Source organism: Emys orbicularis, chromosome 4 (genome assembly GCF_028017835.1).
Source record: "Emys orbicularis isolate rEmyOrb1 chromosome 4, rEmyOrb1.hap1, whole genome shotgun sequence".
In the NCBI taxonomy this organism is placed as follows: Eukaryota; Metazoa; Chordata; order Testudines; family Emydidae; genus Emys; species Emys orbicularis.
The window spans coordinates 137,272,751-137,288,063 of record NC_088686.1 but is presented as its reverse complement, the minus strand read 5'-3'; the positions used below and the strand labels follow the sequence as shown (position 1 = coordinate 137,288,063).

The 15,313-nt window shown below is 41.5% G+C and overlaps 1 long non-coding RNA gene across 1 annotated transcript; it reads left to right on the top strand.

Annotated features, from left to right (window-relative positions):
• The first annotated feature begins 358 nt into the window (after positions 1-358).
• On the top strand, positions 359-10,400 carry LOC135877567 (uncharacterized). The gene is made up of 3 exons (XR_010561371.1): positions 359-4,107; positions 5,676-5,724; positions 10,317-10,400. It is a non-coding gene; the product is annotated as an uncharacterized LOC135877567 (long non-coding RNA).
• Positions 10,401-15,313: the final 4,913 nt, after the last annotated feature.

The following is a 15,313-nucleotide window of genomic DNA, read 5'->3' as shown; positions in this document are numbered from 1 at the left end:
GATCCATATGTTGTAGGTAATACAGCATATTCACCACTTGTGACAAAGAATGTCTGTTTTATTTAGCAGGTGTCCGTTGCATATTATCATGTAATTCATCACAGATGCTGTGTTGCCCATTTCATTGTCTTTTAAGCATTTGTTGCATTTACAGTGAGTTTCCTCATTGTATTTGTGATGCAGGAGGAAGTTAGAATCACTTTAAAGTACTGGGCTAATTACTCTTAGTGTTTTAAAGACCACCCATCCAACTTTACCACTGGGAATTCAAAAATGTAAAATACTAGCAGTAACCTTGTTTGTATTCAACTTTTAAACTTGCCAAGAACAGTGTTTGTTACTGTCATATGCAACAGACACCTGTTGGTGTGTTTTTTGTTTTTGTTTTTTAAAAAGAAACCAACCAAACTTGGGGTCAAAGTACACTTATCAGCAAATCTCTGACAACTAACACTTAGGGAAGTCCTCCTAGGAAAGAGCATTCTAGATGCACTTTCATTTTTCCTCAAAAATTAAGCAGTCATGTTCATTATCTCTGGCTTCTATGAGATGTGCTATACTGAAAATTAACATGGAATGGACAAGATTGTACTTCAAACTCCAGGTTTCTTGGTTTCTTATTTAATGAGGTATCTGCTTCTGTTAAATCTGGTTTATTTGCTGTTCAGTTTTGCAAACAAGGATTTGAACACCCTTTAAGGGTACATAAAGTCAAAACAAGTGACAGGCAACATTTTGACACAGCACTTAGCCACAGGTTGCATCAATTCTAATACAGCTCTTTTGGCTGTATTTTCCCTTATGCTATAGAAGCGCACAGCATTGGAGTAACTGTCCACTTAAACCTCCCTTGCCAGAGCTGACTGCTAGCAGAAGTCCATATTTAATGCCACTTCTGTATAGAGTAAAACAGATTTAGCAGAGTTACATTTTCTGGTTATATTTGTCATTATGTGGCTCTGGTAAGAGCTCAGTATCTCTTCTAATGCTGTGTGCAGCTGATGTTCCTATATTTCATTAGTTACAATGTACTGAATTAGCGTGGAAAAGGGATGTCCCTTTCCTGAATCATCATTTCATAGTGCGCTTTATGCTTTGGGGAAAGAACCTCAAGTGACTCATACTTTTGTTAATATTTTAGATTTTTACAAATCGCAAACTTTATACAACTCTCTTGGCTGTTAGCCAATGGCTTTGTTTGCTTGAATCTAGTGTACAGTCTGTTTGCTGGCACTGTGACATGAATCTCAAGGCTACCTCAAACTATTGCAAGGAATAGACTCCTGTGGTTTAGACAGTGATGTCACCCTTGCAAGGATCGCAGAGGGGAGATGAGAGGTATAGGCAACACAGACAAATAGGTCTTAAACCTTTTTAAAGAAGGATGAGTTCTCAGATGTCTTTTCTTGCCAATAGTGGTTGAAGGTATTTTGGAGGCAGCCTCCTATGGAGGGCAGAGAAGAGAGAACACAAGTTCCTTGTGTAGCTTAAGGAACCATCTAGCTGATGTTAGCTGTGGTGTGTAGGGCCTTGAGTATTAGTGGGGAGTGGAGAACAAAATGGTAGGGTGAGAGTCTAAAGACTTCTGAGGTTTTGCGTGAAGGCTGCTGGGGATATCCTTTCCCAATTCAGTGTTGACAGCAGTGCTTATCGGGAGCCTGCTAAGAGCCTACTATGAAAAGATACCAGACTTGAAGAAATCATTGCCGTGTAACTAGAGGATTTGGGATTCTTTCCCCCTGCCTCCCATTCTTAATGACTTTCTACAAGTAAAAACCAAGGACAGCTACTCCAATGAATCATTAAACTTGACATAAAAGTAGTCTTTGTATAAGACTTAAGCAAAGCAAACCATATTATTTTGAAAATGTTAAATGAATTTAATTTCATGCAGTTCTAATTGTATGAAAATGATGGATTAGAAATACTACTTGAATAGTAACATCTTAAGTTTTGTTTATTAGGTGCATCCTTGATTTGACCTCTTTGCTACAGTAATGGAGTTGCATCCTGCTGTTGGAATTATACAGCAAAATGAGAAGATATCAACATGTAACACTACATTTCATGTTTTTATTGAGAAGTTGCCTTCAGGAAATGTCCTTTGAGGAAAATCAAGTGAATTATAAACCATTCAGTTGGTTTTCCTCATGGCTGATTTTTGACTTGTTCTGTTAGCTGTTAGAAACCTGTTGAATATCTTCAATCCTGTATATCTTCAATCCTGTAAACCTAGTTTAACAGCAGTCCAAAAAACCTGCACTACTTGTCATGCATTTATATATAGAAAGTGACTTCATTTCAAGGTTTTGTGCCGGTGGGTGGTATTGGTGCTTTTCGAAGTCCAAGTAGAATACTTAGAAAGGCCTTGTTGTTCTTTATGTTCATCTGTATAGTGTGGGGAGGGGAAAACCTGTTGTTGTTTCAGTACAAATGTTTACCTTTTCTTTCCTCCTGCAAGCAACGCTGGTGGACTGCGGAAGATAACATGGGATTCCAAGCTCTAATGGACCTTTGCGAAGAGAAGTTGTAGCTCATGTGGAATTTACATGGGCCTCTTGATGGAAGAAAGCTTATCTGTTTAGTATTTGTGCATTTTACTAAAATGGCAGCTTAAAAAAAAAAAAAAAAAAGTTGTGTATCTGCTATTGTGATGCCAATGCCCGTGTTTTAAAGTGGAAAAATGACCTCTTTGCTTTGTGCTGTGTACACAAGATTTCTGGAAAAGTAAAGGAATACCCTTTTTATGGCTCACACAGCTTAAAAGTAGCTGTCACTCAAACATGCGCTCACAGTTGAGCTGATTTTGTTTCATTCTAAATAAATTGTTTCTTTTGAGGAAAATGTTTTTCTGCCTGGAAGTGAATTGACAACAAACCTTTGACCCCTTTGTTTGCAGCTAAGGGGTACTTGCTGCTGCTGCTCAGTTGTTGATCTGATAGTTGTGGGTCTTGAGCAAGAAGCAGGGAGACCATCACTTTCATATTGACCAGCCTGTTGTATCAGATCTGAAGAATCTAGTTCATTGTGTTGCTGTGGCACCTCCCTTTGATTGCAATGAAGGGGGTCATTTGCTGCTAACTCCTCATCTTTACGAGGAAACGGTGCTGATGCGGGCATGCAAGAAGCAGGGAAAACACCATAAAAGCCTCAGAACAGTGTGCAAGTCTGGGGCTTCGCTGGTTTGAAGAGCTGGAGTTCCTGAATTTTAAGTTTGATTTATTTTGTTCACCCAACTTGTTTGGCTTTAGTTTTGATTTTTTTTTTTTAATTTGAAGAAAAAGTTTGAAATTGCTTTGAATCATGCACGTAAACCTTTGCACCAAATTGCCAAAAGAAAAGAAAAATGAGTCTCATTAAAAAGTGTTAAATGATGTTAATAAAACCTTTCCTGACACACTTTGAGGAGCTCCTCCATCTCCAGGGGCTTTTCACCAGAGTTATGCAGTGATGGGTTTAGTTCTGAATGGATGAAGAATTCCAGAGAGCTAGAGTTTGTAATTAAAACGTTTGCATTGGTATCAGTGCCTTATTTTGGCCGGTTTTGAAGCAAATGTTCCACACGCCTTGGATGTGCATGCACCCTGATCGTTTCATAGGTACGACTGCACGTTTGCTTGCGGTCACCTCAGTTTGTAGTACAGATTGTGAGAGGAAAATATGGAGGCACCTTTGAAAAAAATGTATGCTGTAGTTCCTGCATTATCCTGTACGGGGGCTCCTGAGTTTTGGAAGGCTGTTCCAGTACAGGAGTACAACTCCATGTTTGCTGCAGGAGACTTCGGGGCATTTGACAACACCAGAGCTCAAGAGGAAGCTAACACTGCTGCATCGTTGGCTTCAGAAACCTCTCGTGTTATGTTTGCCAGTCTTTGTTAGAATTAACTAGTCGCTGTCTGACATGCAGATGAAGACACCTTGAGATGCGAGCTTGCTCTGGTTACCTTGAAACCGTAATCTACTGTGGATAAAGAACCCTAGTCCTGTCCTTCATCCATGCAGGATGATTGCTAGGCAACAGGTGCTTATCAACAAAGGATGCCACGATTTTGTTCTGCAAGGTGTCCGTTCCCGTGGCAAACAGCTGTATAAATCTCTTATAAACAGGTAAGGGGGTTTTAAAGGTCAAACTGAATTGTGATTTATAGGGAGAAGGTTATGTTGATTTAAGTGTTTTTTGTTCTTTATCCTCCACCCCTGAGGATACCTATTAATTTTTACTAACGTGTTCACTCCAGGTCAAAGAGCCATGACCACCAATCTTTGGGGACTGGACTGTACTCTTCAGTACCACTCAATGCTACTTTTTAGTTTGGTCCTGGGGGCTTCATATTAAAGGATGCAAAGCACCTCTAGCACTGGGGGTGCAAGACACTGGTCTCATGAATAAAACCTCAGGTTTTCTGGTAACCTAGTGTATGTCTACACTTCAAAAATAAAATCTGTGGCAACGAGTCTCGGAGCCCAGGTTTGCAGACGGGCTTTTGCTATAGGGCTAAAAATAGCAGTGTGGCTGTTCCTGTTTGGCCTAGAGCGTGGCCTCTGAAACCTGGTGGGGGTGATGGGTTTGTGTCTGAGGGGTAATGTACGCGCTACTATTTTTAGCCTTGTGGTGTGAACCCAAGTCTGTAGACCCAAGCTCTGAGACTTGCAATTATGGGTCTTTTTTTTGCAGCATAGACATACCCCTTATCCTTCACCTAATGCTTGAATGAAAACCCTAACTTAACCCAGAATGCTACTTAATTTGTGTGCGTGTGCGCACGTGTGCAGAACTGGCATAAGCAGACTAAGCAGTTGCTTAGGGCTCCAAGCAGCTCAAGGGGCCCCCTATAAATTATTAGTATATGTTGTGAGGGGGTGGGAAATATTCCTGCTTAAGGCCCCCAATGGGCTAACACTGGCATGGGGGGGGGGGTGTTGTGAATATGGGCACACTGAGGACTGGCCAGTGATTCAACAAAGCTACTCGTCTGTTTGTGGTATGCTGGTATAAGTGTAGGATTAAGCTGCATAACACAAATGCCCTGGAGCTGTTCTAGATATGTGATAACTAGAAAACTCCAACTTTATATGGAGTTTGTTTCCCACCACGAGTTTGTATTCATTGTAGTCGGGAATAAGACATTTTTACTCAGTGTTTCTTCTCCCACCTTGCTCAGATATGTCATCTAAATCTTAAATTTGGTACAATAATTTTAATTCCATTTACAAAAGGTATGTAGACTTTGGGCCTGTAGTAGTACTATGAATCAGAGGTGTGATTGAGCACTTTCAGCATTGACGTGGCTGGGTTATTAATCCCAGCCAGGGCGATGGAGTTTTATTCATATGATCCAAATAATTGGGACATCTTCAAGAAGACGGATAATGGAGACAGGCAGTCTGGATGGGTGGATCAGTGATCTGGTATTTACTATCTGATTTTCATGTCCTTTTGATGTGAGAAGCTGGAACTTCCTGCAAATGCAATGTGGTGCCCCTGGAGGCTAATCCATAAGAGGTCCCTCTAGCTGTATTCAACATTCAGTATGAATCTCCTTTAATTAAGAGATTATTTCTGTTCTCCCTGTATTAGTAGATACTTATACCCCAGTGATTTTAATTAGTGTTGGTGTGTGGCGCAGGGTGATTCTCTAATGGCTGTTCTGTAATAGTGAGTTATTTCTTCACAGGATTGTTCAGCCCCTCTGGATTGGTTAGAGGGATGCCTTAACGTGCCAGGTAACTGCACACTTTTGTTTAAAATTAATACTTGTAAAAGTTAACAGTGCTTATATGCATTGAATTAATTTGGCTAGTGGGACTTCAGGTAAACAAGTTTAATGGGAAAATGGATTTATAAGATGAATCATTTAACTGCACTGCTGTGTAAACTGATTCTAGCCAAACAAGAGGGGAATTGGCTATTTGAATTCACACCCATGTTTCTTTGGAACTGTGCTCTTTATCTGCTGCAGGTGTGTTGTAAATAAGTACAAAATTTCAGTCTGCTCTTAAACTTGAACAGCTGCTAACATTCACAGTAAGGTTTGTGTAAGACTTAGCGCTATACAGCTAACATTTTATTGCAGAATGGCAAGAAATTAGATCATAGAGAGACACTCTCCCAGAGAACTGAAAAAGACAATATGTGTGGTGGTTTTCAGAGTGTGAGTAGTTTGGACAAATACTTTTAGAAGAGTGGGGAATGTGACTACTTCGTAACTGAAGGAGTCTGCCAGCCATTCACTTGAGCTGTGTTATTGCTCACTTGATAACAAGATACTATTCAGCTCTCACTCCAGTAAACCATAAACCAATGGAGGACCTAATCTAACTTCATTTTGACCATAAAGGATTCTTTCCATTGACTTTTTTAATGGGAGCTTGGGCCCTGTATGAGGGACCTGAGATGTTTGGATATTAATTGACATAATTCTCATTAAGTCAGGGCATCTCAAGCAGGAACAGAGCACTAATTATATGGGAAACAGTCTGGATTCCTTTTGCTGGCTAGTCCTTGTATTGCCTCCAGTGAAGTGCTTACTCAAGTGATGTTACTTAAATCCAAAAAACAAACTTGACTGGAGAATGTTACATTCATATTAGTTTTACATCCTGAACTGAAGATCAGTCTGGCTTCAGATTTTAACTTTGGTTCAGAGTTGCTGCATTCTCAGTGTAATTCTTTGACTATTTAATTATAATGACTAAAGTATCTAGCATGTTGGCAGCATTATCTAAATTAATACTAAGAGATACATGTGCTGTCCTGTTCGGGGCAGTATCTCTGCAGCACGTGACAATGATGTCTAGTCTTGGAAGCAACCTTGCATTGGTTATTTCCTTGTGGGTTCTGCAATGTGCAACAAATGAGCTTTTAGGTATTTCATGTTTAGGCTGCACCTTCTTTCTAATCTCCAGGTACCACGTTTGAATCACATCAAATCTAGACATGACTACCCTAAATTGTTCTATTTCTTGACTAGATTTAGGGTGCCAGGTGGATATCTGGTGTGTGAAATACCTTTCCTTCCATGGGCTACTGCTTCCAAAAGCTATTGTGAAGATCTGTATTTGCTAGTGCTTCAGGACTCTCTAGCTCATTGTGGCCAAGGAATTGCTCTTAGTCAATTATTCAAACTTAGCCCAGGTCAGCATATGTGAAATGAGTCTCCATTCAGAGCTATGAACTCCTTGTCAGTCTCAGTGGAGAAGGAATTGAAAATGAACTTTCCTTTTGGCCCTAAAAGAATCACCACTCTGTCAGGAAAAACAATGAGGAGTCCTTGTGGCACCTTAGAGACTAACAAATTTATTTGGTTTCAGAGTAGCAGCCGTGTTAGTCTGTATCCGCAAAAAGAACAGGAGTACTTAACTTTTGAAGTGATAATCGAGATGACCCATAGAAGGTGTGAGGATAACTTAACATGGGGAAATAGATTCAAGCTTTCGTGGGCTAGAACCCACTTCATCAGATGCATGGAGTGAAAAATACAGGAGCAGGTATAAAGACATGTCAGGGTTGAGGCACATTGGTGGGGCAATGTAAGGAAGCTAACGTTTTCCTGAACTGCCACTATTGCATGGATGGATGAATGAAAGACTTCATTCTCCGTGTCTATCAATCCCATATCTATTCATCAACACACAAATTCATTTTAAATGAGGATGGATGTATCAGCATGCTTCCTAGCTGTCAAATATTTCTTAATAAATGCCTTTAGGCTTTCTCATTTCAAACCGGACTAGACTAGAAGGACCTGGCATGACCAGGAAGTGTGAAATCTGTCCTGACTGCCCAGTGCTGATTCCACATATATATGGCCTTTATAGATCTAGATCTCTACACACACGAAAGCAGTTGGCTCTAGAATGTTCACATCGTGTTTACTGAACTCTAGCATCTAAAACTAGATCCTCTATGTCCATGGGGATTTTACCAGCTGCAGCTGTTCTTTGCCCACAGCTTCATCTCATTGCCTCAAGAGTACTTGGACGGGATGGTTCTCTTCTCCCCCCCCCCCCCTTTTTTTTTGTTTGGTGTGGACACCACTCTGTGAGACTGGGAAGGAATTGCTGTTGAGCAACATAGACACTCTTCTTTGTCTCTCTTAGCCCAGGCTGTGATCCTAGTCCCTGCTGGCCCAGATGAAAAAATAGTCTAGGGCAGTGATACTCACTGATCAACAAAAATGATTAGGGGGCTGGAGCACATGACTTATGAGGAGAGGCTGAGGGAACTGGGATTGTTTAGTCTGCAGAAGAGAAGAATGAGGGGGATTTGATAGCTGCTTTCAACTACCTGAAAGGGGGTTCCAAAGAGCATGTCTCTAGACTGTTCTCAGTGGTACCTGATGACAGAACAAGGAGTAATGGTCTCAAGTTGCAGTTGGGGAGGTTTAGGTTGGATATTAGGAAAAACTTTTTCACTAGGAGCGTGGTGAAGCACTGGAATGGGTTACCTAGGGAGGTGGTGGAATCTCCTTCCTTAGAGGATTTTAAGGTCATGCTTGACAAAGCCCTGGCTGGGATGATTTAGTTGGGAATTGGTCCTGCTTTGAGCAGGGGGTTGGACTAGATGACCTCCTGAGGTCCCTTCCAACCCTGAGATTCTATGATTCACTCCTCAGTGGTTCAGGAGCCAAGTTAGTGATCAGCATTACCCAAAAGAGCCATAGTAGTGTGAATCCATTGTTTCATTTACTATGGTACTATATATTCATATTTAAACGGTATGTCAGGAAATATCGTGTGTGTGTGTGTATGCTCATTCTGACAGCAAAATGACTGACCAAGTATTATCAACTACAGTTGGTTAATAACATAGTAAAAGCATCCTGATTGGTTAATAACTTAGATTGGTTAATAATTAAATCACAGCTTTTTAATATCCTGTGCTGCGAAGAGCTGCAGGAGACATATTAAAGAGCCGCTGGTGGCTCGCAATCCTCAGTCTGAGTATCACTGATGTAGGGTAAAATTTTCAAAAGTGCCTAAGTGACTCAGGAGGCAGCCTCAATCCACATTACATAGGGACTTTGGCTCCTGAGTCAAAGTACTCTGTTGGCCTAATTCTGTTCCCACTGAGGTGAGTGGTAAAACTCCCATTGACTTCCGTGGAAACAGAGTTAAGCCAACACCGAGCACTCTTGAAAAGCTTACCTCCGTTTTTTCGGGTTTTCGAGCATGCAGTAAACTACGGAGTTTTGGTTTTTTTAAAAGAAAAACTTTTCCATTTTTGCTCTGGAGAACTTTGTTGGGAAACTTTTGTTTCCCAATCTAAACCAAAGATGAACACAGATGCACATTCATGTTATTAGGGAATGTTGTTCGTAGAGCTCTGAGCATTCCTGTTATCAGTGCTTGTGTATGGGGACAAATCAAGTCACAACCATACAAAGCGTTTGCCAGACTGAGGAGGGGAGAACCATCCTGCTTCCCAGTTCCTGGGTGATGGGAAGCCATATTGTCGCATCTTTTCCTGAGTTTCTTTTTATTATTTTTCACATCATGTTATTCTCAATTAGGGCACAAGTAAGCGGCAACTGAAGGGGTGTAGTTCTGTCAAGTACTCAACCTTGGGTGTATTGGTGTGTACCTTAAATCAGCCAAAAAAAAGTGTGGGTGTCCAACATAGCCACTAAAAATCACGAGTTCTTATTAAAAAGTTGTAAAACTTTAAATACGCTTTTTATTTCCCATAACTAATGCTCACTATAAACGCTTTACATTTTGAAACAACTGTGCAAACATTTATTCTCACAGTATCCCTATAGGCGGTGAATAGCATTAGCCCCATTTTGTACATAGGGAAATGGAGGCACAGTGGTGATGTAACTTGCCTAAGGTCACAGCTGGCCAATGGCAGAGCTACGATTGAATTGAGGAGTCCTTGACTTCGTCCCTGTGTTCAAACTGCTTGGCCATGCTGCCTTCAGCTTTTTAAATGTTAAGTGAGTTTTAATTCTTCGGTTGGCTTTGGAAATTGTCACTTAAGCCTTGTCTACACAGGGGGATTGACTGGAATAAGCTGTTCCGGAATAGCTCCCCATGTGCATACTCTCTTCTAGAGTAAGTCACTTAATGCTGGAATAATCACTGTGCTTATTCTACAATAAATAGTCCAGTCAGTTTCCCTGCGTAGACAAGGCCTTACCTTAGCAAGCAGTCAGCAGCTGACATTGACAACATAAGGTCTTCTGTTTGGCTGTTTTGGTTGAAAAGGTTACTATGCAAACTATAAGGCAGGGATAAGACTTGTTTTGTGTAGCTTGGAGTTGTTTAAAATATAGCTTTAGACCTTTACCATGACTTTTGATGATCCAATGTAGGTTTCCACAGATATGGAAGCAGGAACTGAAAACCCGCAACTGAGAGCCAGAGTACTAACAAATTTACAATGATTTCTGCTTTTGTGGAAACAGGTACTGGGTCTTCAGATATGTAAGGTAAGTCTTTAAAACAAGAGTTTATACAGTATTTTAACTTTTTATTTTTTGCAAATTTGACCTCTTTTTCTCCAGAAACAATTGAAAAAGCCACCAAGATGAGTGTGGTTTTTTTTATCAGTCATGGTGAACAGCCATAAGGTTTTAGATTTGTTACTGCATTATCATCAAAAATCAGAGCAGTCACAGTAAATTTTTAGTAAAAGTCAAGGATTTTGTGCTGATTGATTAAAAAAAATGCTTTGACAAATGAAATTAAACTATACTTTGCTAAAATATAGGCTAGCATCCTTCTCTGCTGCTTCCTCCTTGCCCTGACCACCCACATTAGCACCCTCTGCCCCGGCACTATAATACTAATCCTGGCCTGGTGAAGGGGGATGGCCCGAGTGGCAGGGGAGAGTGAGTGAGCCCGACCACACTCACCCCAGACAGCAGCAGCTCTTGTCCCATGGGCCTGGGAGTTGAATGTGAGCCCGACCCGTACTCACCTCGGCGTGGGCAGCAGTGAGTGTTGCTGCAACTCCATGTGTCAGGCCACAGTACCACTCACTCAAATTTCTGGCCATCCCCCCCTGCTGTGCGGTGAGTGTGGGGCTGACTTACTCTCTGACACTACCTCCCCTCTGGACCAATGGGGTGTGACCCACCTAGAGCCTTCCCACATTGAAATCATTGACAAACAGAGAAGTCACGGTATCCATGACATTCTCACCCCTCTGACAAATGTGCAGCTTTAAGCATGACCTATGAAATCAATTGGGTCTTAGTCCAGCTTTGACAGGTGTCCATATAACAAACTACAACCACATTTGGCACTAAATAGCCCTAACTGGCCCTCACTGGCAATTTCAGCAGCAAGGGCAAAGATTAATGAGCTCTCCTTTCACGCTTAGAGATGGCCCCTTCGGGTCAGGAGTGAGGTGCAAGCAGCCAAGGAGGTGTAAGGGAACTCACAGTATCTCGGCCTGATCACTGGGTAGAGATGTCAATAGCATCTAGAGCTGTCTAACAGGAATTCTTCCTGAGCACAACATTTTCTTTCACACTAAAATGGCCCATCAGACTTAATGACAAGGACTTTTTTTTTTTTTTTTTTTTTTTTTACTGGTTACAAAGTAGCAGCCGTGTTAGTCTGTATCCGCAAAAAAAACAGGAGTACTTGTGGCACCTTAGAGACTAACAAATTTATTTCAGCATAAGCTTTTGTGGGCTACAGCTCACTTCTTCAGATGCATAGAGTGGAACACACAGACAGAAGATATTTATACATACAGAGAACATGAAAAGGTGGAAGTACGCATATCAATTGTAAGAGGCCAATCAATTGAGATGAGCTATCAGTAGCAGCAGAAGAAAAAGCTTCGAAGTGATAATCGAGATGACCCATAGAAGGTGTGAGGAGAACTTAACATGGGGGGGAAAAAAAATTCAATTAGTGTAATGACCCAACCATTCCCAGTCTCTGTTTAGGCCGAAGTTAATTGTGTCTAATTTGCATATTAATTCGAGTTCAGCAGTCTCTCTTTGGAGTCTGTTTTTGAAGTTTTTTTGTTGCAAAACTGACACCTTCAAGTCTGTCACTGAGTGATTAGAGAGGTTGAAGTGTTCTCCCACTGGTTTTTGAATGTTATGATTCCTGATGTCAGATTTGTGTCCATTTATTCTTTTGCATAGAGACTGTCCAGTTTGGCCAATGTACATGACAGAGGGGCATTGCTGGCACATGATGGCATATATCACGTTGGTAGATGTGCAGGTGAACGGGCCCCTGATGGTGTGGCTGACGTGGTTAGGTCCTCTGATGGTGTCACTTGAATAGATATGTGGACAGAGCTGGCATCGGGCTTTGTTGCAAGGATGGGTTCCTGGGTTAGTGTTTTTGTTGTATGGTGTGCGGTTGCTGGTGAGTATTTGCTTAAGGTTGGGAGGCTGTCTGTAAGCGAGGACTGGTCTGTCTCCCAAGATCTGAGAGAGTGAGGGATCATCTTTCAGGATAGGTTGTAGATCTTTGATGATGCGCTGGAGAGGTTTTAGTTGGGGGCTGAAGGTGACGGCTAGTGGCCTTCTGTTATTTTCTTTGTTGGGCCTGTCCTGTAGTAGGTGGCTTCTGGGTACTCTTCTGGCTCTGTCAATCTGTTTTTTCACTTCAGCAGGTGGCTATTGTAGTTTTAAGAATGCTTGATAGAGATCTTGTAGGTGTTTATCTCTGTCTGAGGGATTGGAGCAAATGCGGTTGTATCTTGGAGCTTGGCTGTAGACAATGGATCGTGTGGTGTGTCCTGGATGGAAGCTGGAGGCATGTAGGTAAGTATAGCGGTCAGTGGGTTTCCGGTATAGGGTGGTGGTTATGTGACCATCGCTTATTAGCACAGTAGTGTCTAGGAAATGGACCTCTTGTGTGGATTGGTCTAGGCTGAGGTTGATAGTGGGATGGAAATTGTTAAAATCATGATGGAATTCATCGAGGGCTTCTTTTCCATGGGTTCAGATGATGAAGATATCATCAATGTAGTACAATCAGAGTAGGGGCGTTAGGGAACGAGAGCTAAGGAAGCGTTGTTCTAAGTCAGCCATAAAGATGTTGGCATACTGTGGGGCCATGCGGGTACCCATAGCAGTGCCGCTGACTTGAAGGTATATATTGTCCCCAAATGTGAAATAGTTGTGGGTGAGGACAAAGTCAAAAAGTTCAGTCACCAGGTTTGCCGTGATGGTATCGGGGATGCTATTCCTGATGGCTTGTAGTCCATCTTTGTGTGGAATGTTGGTGTAGAGGGATTCTACATCCATAGTGGACAGGATGGTGTTTTCTGGAAGATCACCGATGGATTGTAGTTTCCTCAGGAAGTCAGTGGTGTCTCAAAGATAGCTGGGAGCGCTGGTAGCGTAGGGCCTGAGGAGAGAGTCCACATAGCCAGACAATCCTGCTGTTAAGGTGCCAATGCTTGAGATGATGGGGCTTCCAGGGTTTCCAGGTTTATGGATCTTGGGTAGCAAATAGAATACACCTGGTCGGGGTTCTAGGCATGTGTCTGTACAGATCTGTTCCTGTGCTTTCTCCGGGAGTTTCTTGAGCAGATGGTGTCGTTTCTTTTGGTAATCATCAGTGGGATCAGAGGATAATGGCCTGTAGAATGTGGAGTTAAAGAGCTGCCTAGCAGCCTCTTGTTCATATTCCAACTTATTCATGATGATGACAGCACTTCCTTTGTCAGCCTTTTTGATTATGATGTCAGAGTTGTTCCTGAGGCTGTTGATGGTGTTGTGTTCAGCACAGCTTAGGTTATGGGGCAAGTGATGCTGCTTTTCCACAATTTCAGCCCGTGCACGTTGACGGAAGCAATCTATGTAGAAGTCCAGTCTGTTGTTTCAACCTTCAGGAGGAGTCCATGCAGAATCCTTCTTTTTGGAGTGTTGGTAGGAAGGATTCTGTGGGTTAGTATGTTATTCAGAGGTGTGTTAGAAGTATTCTTTGAGTCGGAGACGGCGAAAGTAGGATTCTAGGTCACCGCAGAACTGTATCATGTTCACCTGCACATCTACCAACGTGATATATGCCATCATGTACATTGGCCAAACTGGACAGTCTCTACGCGAAAGAATAAATGGACACAAATCTGACATCAGGAATCATAACATTCAAAAACCAATGGGAGAACACTTCAACCTCTCTAATCACTCAGTGACAGACTTGAAGGTGTCAGTTTTGCAACAAAAAAACTTCAAAAACAGACTCCAAAGAGAGACTGCTGAACTCGAATTAATATGCAAATTAGACACAATTAACTTCGGTCTAAACAGAGACTGGGAATGGTTGGGTCATTACACTAATTGAATTTCCCCCCCCCCCCCATGTTAAGTTCTCCTTACACCTATGGGTCATCTCGATTATCTCTTCAAAGTGTTTTCTTCTGCTGCTACTGATAGCTCATCTCAATTGATTGGCCTCTTACAATTGGTATGCGTACTTCCACCTTTTCATGTTCTCTGTATGTATAAATATCTTCTGTCTGTATGTTCCACTCTATGCATCTGAAGAAGTGAGCTGTAGCCCACAAAAGCTTATGCTGAAATAAATTTGTTAGTCTCTAAGGTGCCACAAGTACTCCTGTTTTTTTTTTTTTTTTACTGTAACTTGCAAAATGGGTTATATCATACAATGGTTAAATTGCCTGGGATCTATTTTAATGATTTATGACACATTTGAGTAGCCCAAAACCCAGCAGTAATTCTTATTCAGGACAATAATACTGTGACTATTTCATTGGACAAATCCTGAGTTCACACTTTGATCATTCTCTTTCTAAATCTTGTGCTGATGAAAAATACCAACTAAAGACCTTCCCCTTTGGACCGTTTTTTGAGAAGGAGTTTGTATCTAATAGAACGAGGCTTTTCAATGAAGGCTAAGGGAACTCAGGGAATGCTACTTTCATTGAAATTAATTGAGTTGAGTGCTTACTTCCTTTAGGCACCTTTGAATATCCAGGCTGAAGGAATGATTTATAACCCCAGTGAGTCTTGTTGCCATTCTGAGTCTGGTCGTACCTTACGATGTTGTATTTATCCTTTAGTCTTTCACTTCACCATCTCCCAGAAGCTGCTCTTAGACAGATTCTCAAGTATAGGAACAACAATATGAATCAACTCCTTTAAGTCTCATTGGTTATACGAATTGTATTTCGCTCTTCCTTGTGAAAGTATCTAAGGGGAGCCTAAGAATGTGTAACGGGTAGGCTTGGCAGAGGAAGAAATGAACTGCATGGTTCAAGATAATGAGGAGATAGAGCCTTTGTCATTGATTCAACCATTGTTAATGGAAGCAGTTACTCCCTGAAAGGTGTTCAGTGGCCTATTGATATTTGTTTGATCATACA